At 36.8% G+C, this 12617-nt stretch overlaps 1 protein-coding gene across 1 annotated transcript in view; it reads left to right on the forward strand.

Annotated features, from left to right (window-relative positions):
• Nucleotides 1–3524: 3524 nt before the first annotated feature.
• LOC145276825 (uncharacterized) overlaps nucleotides 3525–12617 on the forward strand; it is a 173387-nt gene continuing 164294 nt past the window's right edge. The window contains exon 1 of the mRNA XM_080128187.1: nucleotides 3525–4493. The gene's annotated coding sequence lies outside the window, so the exon portion shown is untranslated. The remainder of the gene's footprint in view (nucleotides 4494–12617) is intronic.

The raw sequence follows: 12617 nt of genomic DNA on the forward strand, positions 1-12617 counted from the left end.
GGGCCATGTGTTTTATTTTAGATGTCCTGTAAGTGATAGGAATCAAACTGAAAAATGGAATGGCATAGCTGATAAAACAGTTTCTTTAGAAAAGTAAGTTGGAGAGAAGGAAAGAAAAAGGAAAAAAGGATTAAAAAGAAAATGAGTTGGAGAGAGATAAAGAAAGAAAATGGGAAAAGCGAATTGAAGAAAATTATGGTTTAAGATAGAGAAAGAAAAGAGATTCAGAAAAATAAAGAGAAAAGAAAAACGACAGAGAAAGGAAAGAGTAATCTCCAAACGAAAGAGGAGAAAATGCTAATCTCAAACATGAGGGTTCAATAAAAAAAAAACACATTGTGTTTGGAAATGAGAGAGGATTTGCTGGCTGGCATCGAAGAGTGCGCATCATCTCGGGCTTCTGTCCAAGCTTCTCCAGAAGAGTTACATTGGAAAGCTCTAGCTCCTGATTAAGAAGCTGTCTGAATAGACCTAACTTGAAAACTGTTGAAGCCATTAAGAACCCGAAGAATTAATTTTTCTTTACACACAGTGTACCCTGAATATCTTTTGAATAATTATTCTCGTTTATAAAAACATGATCTATGAGTTACTATTAAATTGCTTTGATTCGAAAACCTAATTAATTACAGCATCGACAACCAACCTAGACTGTACTGAGAAAAGTGATATACCAACAACACCAGAGCATCTACGAAAAGGAACACGACCTCAAACCAACGAACGGCCAATCGGTATTGCCACTTGGACTTAGGGTCATGTGCATTTTATGTGCCCTGTGCACCAGAACAGAAGTTCCAGTGACTAGTGAGCGTCTGGTCATCCTTGAAGGGTTCACCACTAGACAACGATAAAAGTGTAGCCACCGGGACTTAGGGTTAATTCACATTTTGTTGCCCGTATGTACGACGAGAACCAGCCCAGCTTTATTACAGTATGAGCGTTAGGAACAATAGCGATAACTCCGAAAAAACAATGGGAGAGATTGGAATCAGTGGGATGACTGAGAAGATACAACGGGTAACAATAATGAAAACGTCTTAAACATTAAGGAAAACCCTTGAATGCAGAGACTAACACATATGAACTACAGATACAAGCCGTGTAACATGACCATCCCAGGAGTTGATTAAGCTCCTCACAGGGGGAGGGGGTCAAGACTCCCGAAATGCTGGAGAAGCTGGGCGGATATGATTTCCTTTATTGTTATGAAAATTGTTGACAAATATTTTTGTGTAAATTGTACTCCGAAAATGGGATGACTCAACATTGAGATTAAGGATGCTTATAGTTTAAGTAAGATGCCCGTGACCCAGAGATCGCGAGAGTGACCATTTCGAGGTATGAGAGCGCTTGCAGAATCGCAGGTGCAACCGGGGAAGATAGAGCCTCCCCTAGGGGTGACGTAACTAGACGCGGTTGGTCTAGAAGCGACCCTGACGCACCCCTCACCTTCCTATATGAACGGACCTCAGCGTCGAAACTGCTAGATTGGGCTGAGTTCTGGGGCAGAGTTAAGCATAGTCAAAGAGTCGCCACGCCCATCTCTTCCCGCATCATTCCACCGTTATACCGAAAGAGAAATTAATCTATTTTTTTTTGACTCAGTGGAGTCTTTCAAAATCAACATCGACCTACGGATAGTTGTATATAAGTATATATATATATTCTACATCTCATCGTAAATTTAATCAGTAGAATAGCAATCTGAGTTGTTTCTTTCTGTTGTGGGCATGAGATTTTTCCCTTCCAGCAGGACAGATCGACGAAGAGGCGACATATCGACCGACCGTGAAGTTAAGACCAACCAAATAGATTGACGGGTCCTGGTACACTGAGATACCTTGCTGACCTATGAAGGACAGGTCACATTTGGTCCGTGACCGAGGATTGACTTATGTGAAAAGGGATCCCCTTTGAAATGGATCGCTTCACGGCTTCACAGCCGGACATAAAGAAACTGCTATAGAATTAAAACACAAACGAACATCACATGGAATCATGAAAACTAAAACTTTATAATTTTAAGTACACCCCTCCTCCGTTTTTTTGTCACTATAAACTGGTGCCACACCGAATAAGTGAGGAGTGTCAAAGAGAATGGAGAGACTGAGGAGAGAAAGCACTAGCCAGACCTCCGCTGGATGAGTGCAAAGAGGACTGAGGCTTTGAGGAGACTTATTGCCAAGACGATTCCAGTAAATACCAATGATCGCCGTCAATAAGAAATCAATGGTAATCAGCTGTTCCAATAACGCAAATTCATCTGCAAATGTTATCAAAACAGGTGGAGAGTACTGGAAATCGAGGGGGGGCTTGTTGTCACTCAGACTCCATAGTACACTTCAAGTTGCGCTCAAAGAGAAATCTTGGATGATGGCCTGTGTGACTACTCCTAGCGAGTAACAACCAAATTCTAAAGATGACCAATAGTTGCCGCCAGCGAGTATTTAATCGCAAATGGCTGTTGCGATAGCGCAAATTAATTTGCAAATATCATCGAAAGGGGTGAAGGATACTAGAAATCTGGAACGACTTGTTGTCATGCAGACTGCATGGAACACCACCAGTTGTCGACAGTGAGTAATTCCTGATGATGGTCTGGGTGAGAACTCTTAGTGAGTGCAAATAATAATAATAATAATAATAATAATAATAATAATGATAATAATAATAATGATAATAACGATAATAATAATAATGATAATAATAATGATAATAATAATAATAATAATAATAATAATAATAATAACAATGGCCGCTACTAGCGAGAAATCAATGGTAAGAGGTTATTGCAACAACGCAAATCTGTTTGCAAACGTTATCGGAAAAGGTGGAGAGTGCTGGAAATCTGGAGAGACTTGTTGTCACTCAGCTTCCAGGGAACAACACAGGCTGTTTTCTAGGAGAGATCTTTGATGACTTGTGGGCCAACAACAACAACAACAACAACAACAACAACAACAACAACAACAATAATAATAATGATAATAATAATAATAATAATAATAATAATCTGAGATTAAGTCAATTACAAAATGTTTGTTTAAACTGCGAAAGGAGTGGCGTTTAAGAGACGTTCGGATACAGGGACATGACAAACACTCTTTATTATCTGCTAGTTTAACTTGAATCTCCTGTTTACCAAAACAAAAATAAAAAAAGAAGAAGACGCCCAAACAAAAGACAGATTACGATAATTACCAGTCTTCAAAATTGAGCCAAACTTTTATGAATTTTTAATATCAGTAAACTTTAAAGATTGTGTCTTGTTACAAAGACTTCACAACCACCTGCTGCGGCTGACATGTTGTGATCGTTCACCGGGTTCCTTTCTTTGCTTTTCTCTCTTTCATCTGTCGCATTCATCATTATAGATTTTACATTTCGTTTTTGTTCTTTATTTTTATAGACATTGCGCTTCGTTTCTTTTAAACATATGTTTTGTTTAAATTTATGAACGTGAAAAGTTCACATTTTTACGACACCTTAAAGAGTGGAAATAAGATATAAATACCATCGTTCTTAAAAGTATCCCTTACTTTCGTTAAGCATAAAACAGAGGCAAAACCTACGAAGCAAAAGTTAATTAAGCCTCATCTTCTTTATATAATAGATTTTTTTCTAATCATGACATTAAATAGTATTATTTTCATGATAAAAGAACCAGGGAAGAAAATGACAGTTCTAGCACAATTTATCTATATGCTACAAAAATGTACAAACTCCTCGCCTTAACATTCACGGCAATATGAACTGGAACAAATATATCGAGGGCATTGCGAAGGCTGCTACAAAGATGTGTGTTTCCTTTATCGTGCTGAGAGTATCCTTTACATCTTCAAGACCGCTATTCGATCATGCATAGAGTATTATTGCCACATTGGACATTACCACCAGCCTCTCCCTCTAGGATAGAGTCCAAAAAAGAGTCTTCAATCTAATAGGTCCACTTTGTCAAATAAGCTCCAACCCCTGTCCCATCGCCGCAATGTTGCATCTCCGCTTGTTTTACAAGTATTTGAATACAATGTGCTCTAATAAACTGGCTGCACTAGTGCCCCCTCGATGTACATATCCCCGACAAACCCGCTTCGCAGCAAAACCACGCCCATTTACGATTGCGGACCCCAAATGTCAGAAGGTTTTTTTTACTCTAATAGTTTTTTTTTTCTTCGAAAAACTAGACTTTGGAATTTCTCTTCCTGCCACCTGCTTTCCATACTATACCGATATGCACAAGTTTAAATGTAACGTAAACCAACATATTGTTAATCTATCCTAGGCATGGGCCGAAATAGTAGCCCTTTACGTCCAAGTGACGATGTGCCTTGTTGGGGTAAACGTAAGTTAAAAAACAAAAGTGTTATAATATTTTGTGCGTTTTCGTACACGAATAAAATCTTTGGTTGGTTAACAAGAAATGGATAAGCAGAATAGACATTATCACGGAAGTAGTTTTTAACATGTAAATACCAGAGCTCGAATCTCATGTAAGTATAAACGATTTATTTTAACTCGATATGTTTTTATAAATTGAAAGAAATTAACATAATATCAAAGTATAACATGTTTTTATAAAGTAAATGACTACTTTTTGAAAATATTCACTAAAAAAGTAATCATAAAAAGTATTCGGCGAACTATTTCTGTTTAAAATATAATTTCTAATGTTATTCTTTCTATATAAATAAATCTCACCTGTCTGTTTAAATATATGTATGTATGTATGTTTGTATGTCACGCAAAAACTTTTGACAGATGCGACGGATTTTCACGAGATCGGTATCATTTTAAAGCTCGATCCTTCGGACGACAAATATCGAAAATTTGGTCCTAAACATTAATTCCTTCATACTCAACTGAGCCCTTTTCTACAGGGAGGAGTCGCTTTTTTCGTCGATATTTTCAAAAGTCACCGCTTCTTTTCCAATTTATATCCTTAATTTAAACCTACGTCACTTCAGGTTTGGCGATGGGCACAGCAGCTAACGCGTAACGTTTTTTTTTTTTTACTCTTTTTTTTCTCCTTCGCGGTGTAGGTTCGAGCCTGCTTGCCTACTACCACTTTTTTTTGCTCGCAATGTTCCATTTTTTTTTTGGCTCGAACAACACCCTTACACACACCTCCACTATCTTTTTTGCTTTCCCGTCACGGGTTCGAGCCTTCCTGCCTGCCTGCCTGCCTACTACAATTTTTTTTTTTTGCTCAACACACACCTACAAACACCCGGGCAACGCCGGGCACCCAGGCTAGTTCTTCTGTAAAAGAAATCATTAAAAAATCTTACTTTTCATTTTATTACTATATTTTAAATTTTATTTGCTTCACTAGTCCCCCTCCGAGTCCTTAATGCTCAGGGTGCCTTCTTCTACTTGGGCGACGTTGAAGTCTGAATCTGCTCTGGTTGGGGCAAATCTTTTCCTGTTAGAACTGTTGCATAAATGTTAAAATATACACACTAAACGATCAAGTAAATTATACGACATATATATATACACGCATTTACACGTACATGAATATACAGATAAAATATAAACCCCACTATTCAACATGTACGTCGTTTTGAAAATATTCATATACACACAGAACGTAACAATACAACGGACAACAATAATGAAAACGGTTGAAATGTTAAAAAAAAAAACAACCCTTCAGTGCGGCGAGTAATATACATTATCCGTAGACGCTGGTAGCGCATACAGAAACTTCTATAGAGGTAAAATACAACGAAACACCATATGGGTTCGTGAAAACTGAAACTGTATAATTGCATAATTGTAAGTTAACCCCCTCCCCTTTGCCTTCGCCCTCTTACTTTTTTCTTCGTCATCATAAACTAGTGCCGCACCCAATAAGTAAGGAGGGTCAAGGAGAATGGAAAGACCGAGGAGAGACAGGATTGATGTTGGATATGTGCGAAGAGGACTACCCCTCGCTGAATAAGTGAGGGGAGGACTGGGATCTTTGGGAAGCTTTAGCCACCCAATTCCAGTGAAGAGCAATGATCACTATTAATGAGAAATCAATAGTAGATGGGTATTGCGTTAACACAAATTCATTTGCAAAGGTTTCCGAAAGAGGTGAAGAGTACTGACAATATGGGGAAACTTGTTGCCAATAAGATTCCAGGGAACACCGCAGACTGTTTTCAAAGAGAATTCTTACATGATGGCATGTGTGAAAACTCATAGTCACTACTACTACTACTACTACTACTACTACTACTAATAATAATAATAATAATAATAGTAATCTGGATACAAGTTCTCTAATACAGACGAAAAAAAAGAACCACCTGATATATATGGACGATCTGAAACTTTTTGTAAGGACCGAAAAAAAAAAAAAAACTAATAAACACTACCAGGATCTGCAGTCAGGATATCCAAATAGAGTTTGGCATGGAAAAATGCGCACTACTAGTTATAAGAAAGTGAAGACTGGAGACAACAGAAGGCATGGAACTACCAAACCAAACGGAGATGAGGGCCATAGGGTGGACTATACGCCTATAAATATCTGGGAGTTCTGATAGCAGACACCATCAAAGCCACAGAAATAAAAGAGAGAATTGGAAAGTAATACCTTCGGAGAACAAGAAACCTCCTAGAAACTAAATTATATAGCAGAAACCTAATAAAAGGTATAAATACATGAGCAGTATCACTAGTAAGATACTCAGGACCGTTTATAGAGTGAACTAAAGAAGAATTGAGACAGCTCGATCAGAAGACTAGGAAACTCATGACCAAAAATGAGAAAGAATAATTTACTGATTTTTTTTGTCCTCTGATGAGACGAATAGTAAGAATAGTATTCTTTGAAACTCCGCGGAAGAAGGACTTTGTAAATTGGTTTTTGAGTATTCGGTCGAACAATAAATTTGATTGTAAATTTCAACTTACAGTTTTAATTTCTTTTCCCTTATAATAAGCTCTACTCTCTATTGTGAATGTATTGAGCTTTTTTATTTGGTTGGGATTAATATATATATATATATATATATATATATATATATATATATATATATATAAATACTGGTATTTATATTAAGTTTATCATTGTTCCTATTTACAATGCCTCCCCACGGGACAGAGTTAGACACCAGGGTAGTTTTTAACGTGGAGAAAAGGAACAAAAATAAAAATTGTCTCAGTCGTGAAGGATTTCTCCTCCACTGACAGAGAACAAGAAATTGAAGTGCAGCATCTGAAGAACAGATACTACACTTTGACCTTGTCCCGAAGGCCAAGTTTATCATTGTTTATATCAGGTAAACACTGCATCTCCTTTAATTTCATTATATATATATATATATATATATATATATATATATATATATATATATATATATATATATATATACACTAGCTGTCCCAACACAGCATTTCCCGAGAGACTTTATGCTTTCAGTTTTTCGCATGTATTTTAAATCTTCAAATAAGTGTAGTTTTACTTATTGCTGTTTTTTTTGTTTTAAAAAGACGCGACCAGCAGTGTGTTTATAATCAATTTTTTGTAATCAATATTTTTTCAAATTCAATGCTCGTTAAAAGTAAAATTTCTATTGTGTATGAAGGCAGAAAATAGACATTATGCTGAATCAATACTGCCTGAAACATGTTTTAGATTTAAATATGATCAATCTAAATTAAAGCTCTTACGATGACAATAAATGTAAATATGTATATTCTAATCCCTTCCTCAAATTAAATTCTCCTTCTTGTATACGATTAAAATGTAATCAATTTAAACTAATGAATATTTAATAATATTTGATTAATAGTTAAATTATATTCTAAAAATGTCGACAGGCTGCAAGACTTAGTTGTAAAAATACAGTTTTAAAATGTTTAAAATATTTTAGATTTTATAATGCCATTTTCACATTAAACGTACAATAATCACTCACTTCCGTGCTTCTAGAAGATAATAATCACACACTTCCTGACCTATAACCTTTTTTCACGGTTTATTACCCAAAAGATTTTTTGTACACAGAAAAGACAAAATATTTGCAGGCGTACTTTAGAGCATGGGTAATATTTCTCTGGCCAATTCATCTATATATTAAAACGATAGCGTGTGTGTTATTTTTTGTGTCACGCATGTCTGTTAATTGTTATGTACTTTCATTTCTTGTCATAAATAATTTTATCAAGAATTCTTGATAAGTTTGGTTTCGATTTCGATTATAACTGATGGCATTTCAGTAATCTATTTTTTTCATAAATAATTTTATCAAGAATTCTTCATAAGTTTTGGTTTCGGTTTCGATTATAGCTGAAGGAACTCATGTTATATATATATATATATATATATATATAAATATATATATATATATATAAATATATATATATATTTTTTTTTTCAGAAGTTATTATTTAGGTTTCGATTCAGCTAATGAACCCAAGTCATATGGATATATTTGTTTTAGTTTGGAAATCAAAACTTTATAATATATAAACATCGATAGAACATTAACTCTATAATAATATATACGAAATATGAAAGAATTAAAATATAATAGTTAAGCGTACTTTACGACCGGGCTTTGCCAGGCGTTCGTGCTAGCGTAGATAAATACTTTTGCAGTTTTAACAAAAAAGCTACAATAATATTAGAGTGTCTCTATTTACACTGAACATCTACAGAATGCCAGCATCAATATATTACATGTGAATGAGTGCCCTGTGGAATTGATATTCATATTAAAAAATGTTTTTCTATTTATTCAAAAAGAAAAACTTTGTTATATATGGGTTGCATTCACTAGCAAAAGATCTAGCTAATTTGCATATTCTTTTAAACATTCATTTTAATTAATTACCTTAGTTGTTTTCGGTTTTCTGATGGGATGATCATTTTTAACAATTACGTGTAATAATATTCATGCAGATATTCTACATAATTTATACTTGCGTAATATTTGCGTAAAATGGTTATAGTAAACACTAACTTCTTTCTATATATATATTTATGCATGCGTGTGTATATATTTGATTAAAAAATGTTGCCTACCAACACCTCTCTCAGTTTTCGGTCTACAGACATGAAACTTAATATATAGGGTATTCGAACCCATGCGAAACTTTATATTTGGGTTTTAGCCGGGGAAAATCGGTGCAAAACTGTGAAAATTAAAAAAGAATGAAATTTGGGAGGTGACGGTCGAACGACAGCATTATAAATATGCATATATAACGTAATAGCTATTGGTTCATGTTTTAATTTTTAGCTTTATAGCAAACATGTCTTCATAGCTCAGGTATTAACGTGAAAGGAAAAAGTAAATCGTAAATTAAACGTTTAGTGTCTTAAGGACTGGTATACCTGGGTTGGACAGTAGGGAATTGCTCCTACTGGCCGTCAAAATGATTCATATGGGGATGTGTAACCTATGGCCTAGCACTGATCCCGCGGAATCAGTCGTCATCCTATCACGATTACCTCTCCCTCTCATGGGTTCTCGTCGCGACACTGATTCTGCAAAATGGGCTGGGTGTGCAAGCGAAAGTTCGACGCTATAACTGAGTTGAAAAGCCCAAACTGCCATCACCGGGATATACATGCGGGTTTGAGGACCACTTGTGAATTTCAAACCTCCCTGTTAATTATGAATTCCACACTTATTCCGATTACGACTCCTGCTATGGCGTCCGCGAGATTCGACGCGCTCGCTGTCCCAGTGTTGCGAGTGTCAAATCAGCAAGATGGATGTTTCATTTGTTCCGTCATCGTATGTTTCATCAGTTCGCATATTGGAATGTCCAGACTCTGAAGTCTGAGGAAACACAAGCACTCAAGCTCATGCTCTCCGTTAATACAAGACCGATGTTTCTTGCCTGAAGTCGGATTTGCAAACACAGGCAGTCGAATGGTAAAAGTCCCCCAAGAAGACATGTCCTATCACATCTACCATAGTGGTCCTACCGACACTATATACGGCACAATTACGTTGACACACCGGTTCTCGCCAGATCACCGAAGAAACGTTGAGTCTGGCCAGTTCCAGATGGGTGACTATTTAGGAAGGTGAGGCGCTGTATGCACTGCAAGGTAAAATACAAGGTTGAGAAACTGTCGCGGTCTATCCTCTCTAGGGTAGATGAGCTTCTCTTAAACCGTGGTAGGGAACCCATGTAGTGAGGACATCACGATAAAAGTATCCTTGATAGCCTTGGCGATGCATCAAGTATTCAGCTACGTAAAGATTTGAATTACGTTACAAACTCGTGTAATGAGTTCCATCTCGGTTGTGGCCGCATATTACGTTACCGACAATTCGGGACTTCACGGCATTAAGCGATCAGGCAAATGCTGCACTTCTTGCCTGGGAACCACTCTCCCCTCGCCTAGCCCTAATACGACTACGTGGCGCACTGTTTAACATAACCATCATCACATCTTATGCTGCCACTCTTGATGCCGACGGCAACATTAAAGATACCTTCTATGATAGTCTCCAGGTTGTTATGGACAGCATCCCATCCCGAGATCTTGTGGTAGTTGCAGGGGACTTCAATGCCTGCACAGGTGATGGAGATGTTAATACGAGGCACATCGTTGGCCAGTTTGCAATCGGGGATCGCTGTTCAAACGGAGGAAGGCCCAATTGACCTTGCTGCAACAAATTATCTCACAATTTCAAGCACCCGTTTCCAAAACCCCAAACGCCACCTTGTGACATGATACTTCAACGACGGTGTAACGTGTAACAAAGAACCAAATTGACTCCATTCTAATCATATCTCGTTAGGCACAAAACCAAAGCAAAATATGATGAAAGTAAAAATAAAATAGATAAACACCATAATTTATTATAAATTATTATTTCACACTGAAACACTTATCACAATATTCTGTGGATCTATATTAAAAAACCTTGTTAAACTTTGTGATATATTTTCATTCTATGGAGGTCAGGCGCGAACGAACATCCCATAATTTTTATTATACCATATTTCTTCAAACTGAAACATAATTATCAAAGTATACTTACGCAGATAGATATGAAAAGTCTTTATTAAAGCTTGTGCTTATTTCCATTCTATGGAGGCAAGGCGCGAACGCAAACCCCACAATTTTATTATACTATCCCTATTTAAGTTAAAACATACTTCTCAAAGTATGTTTCTGTACATCTATATCAAAAAGACTTGCAAACGTTTTTTTTAATTTTTTAATTTTTTATTTTCATACTTTGTGGACCAGGCGCGAACGCAGACCCACAATTTAAATGAACCACCGTTCTGCCAGATCAAACATACCCATTTCTGTGTATCGATACATCTTCTATCATTATATGCAATCAGTTTTTTAAAATAGTCAACCGTATAGGAGCCTATTCGTCGACCAGACAGACAGACACACACACACACACACACACACACACACACACACACACACACACACACACACAGAGACATTCAGCTTTATATTATAGACATATGTATGTATATATACACGGTACGTTTCCAGACTTTTTTGTACAGATATTTTAAATTGTCGTAGACACTTGAAAATTCAGTATGTTATTGCTATGTATCTTATGAGATGACTGACCAATTTTTATGATTCCAAGTTCAAACAAACATCTGCAGCAGGGATTGGAATACACCCTACTAAAGCCTGATTGTCACAGCTGGTGAATTTCAAAAATGCAGTCCGGACGTGAGGACACTTTAGAAGAACAATATGCAATAAAATTCTGTTTTAAATTTAGAAAAAAATGTCACATATTACTTCAGACTGCTTTTGAACCATCTCGCATGAATCGAGCGTCGTTTTTTTTTTCAGTGGCATAAGAGATTCAAGAAAGGCAGGGAGTCTGTGAGAGATGATAAGAGGCATGGGAGTAGTATTGGCCAAATGAATAATTTCATGGATAAAGACCGTCGTGTGTTTCTAGAGACAATAAGTGCGCAGTTTGATGTCAGTATGGAAATTATACATACAATTAGTCACATGGAATTAAAGATGCGGAAGATCTGCACGAAGTTTGTCCCAATGGGTGCTTCGAGAAGATTAGAAATAAAGATATCATGACAGCAGGGAGATAGTCGAGCTGATCAATTCAGATTCCGCAGTTCTTGATGCTGTAGTGATCCGCGATAAAAGCTGGATTTACTGCTATGACTCAGAAACCAAGAGATAGAGTTCCCAGTGGAAGCATGCTAGCTCTCAGAGACCCAAGAATGCGAGACAGAGCAAATCCAACCAAAAACTTATGATGCTACCTTTTTAGACAGCACGGGCATGATCTACATACACTGGATTCCCGCTGAACAGACAGTCAACAAGAAATACTATGTTGAGGTTTAGGAAGAGTTTACCTCGGAAGAGGCCAGCAATCTTCAAATCGGGTCAGTGACATTTCAACTTGCATATTGCATCAGAACGCAAACCCATCTGTGTTACAGACTATTTAACCAAGATCGGCCACCAAGATAGTTTCTCACCTTAATTAGTCCAGAGCTTGCTCTCTCTCTGACTTTTGGTTACTACCTAAGCTACAGGAAAGACCTTAGAGGCTATCGTTATAGGACAATTGAGGAGATGAAAGAGGCTGTGACAAGGGTCATTGACATGTTCACAAAAGAGGACTTCCACG

Source organism: Euprymna scolopes, chromosome 1, assembly GCF_053919585.1.
Source record: "Euprymna scolopes isolate OS-2025 chromosome 1, ASM5391958v1, whole genome shotgun sequence".
NCBI classification, from domain to species: Eukaryota; Metazoa; Mollusca; class Cephalopoda; order Sepiida; family Sepiolidae; genus Euprymna; species Euprymna scolopes.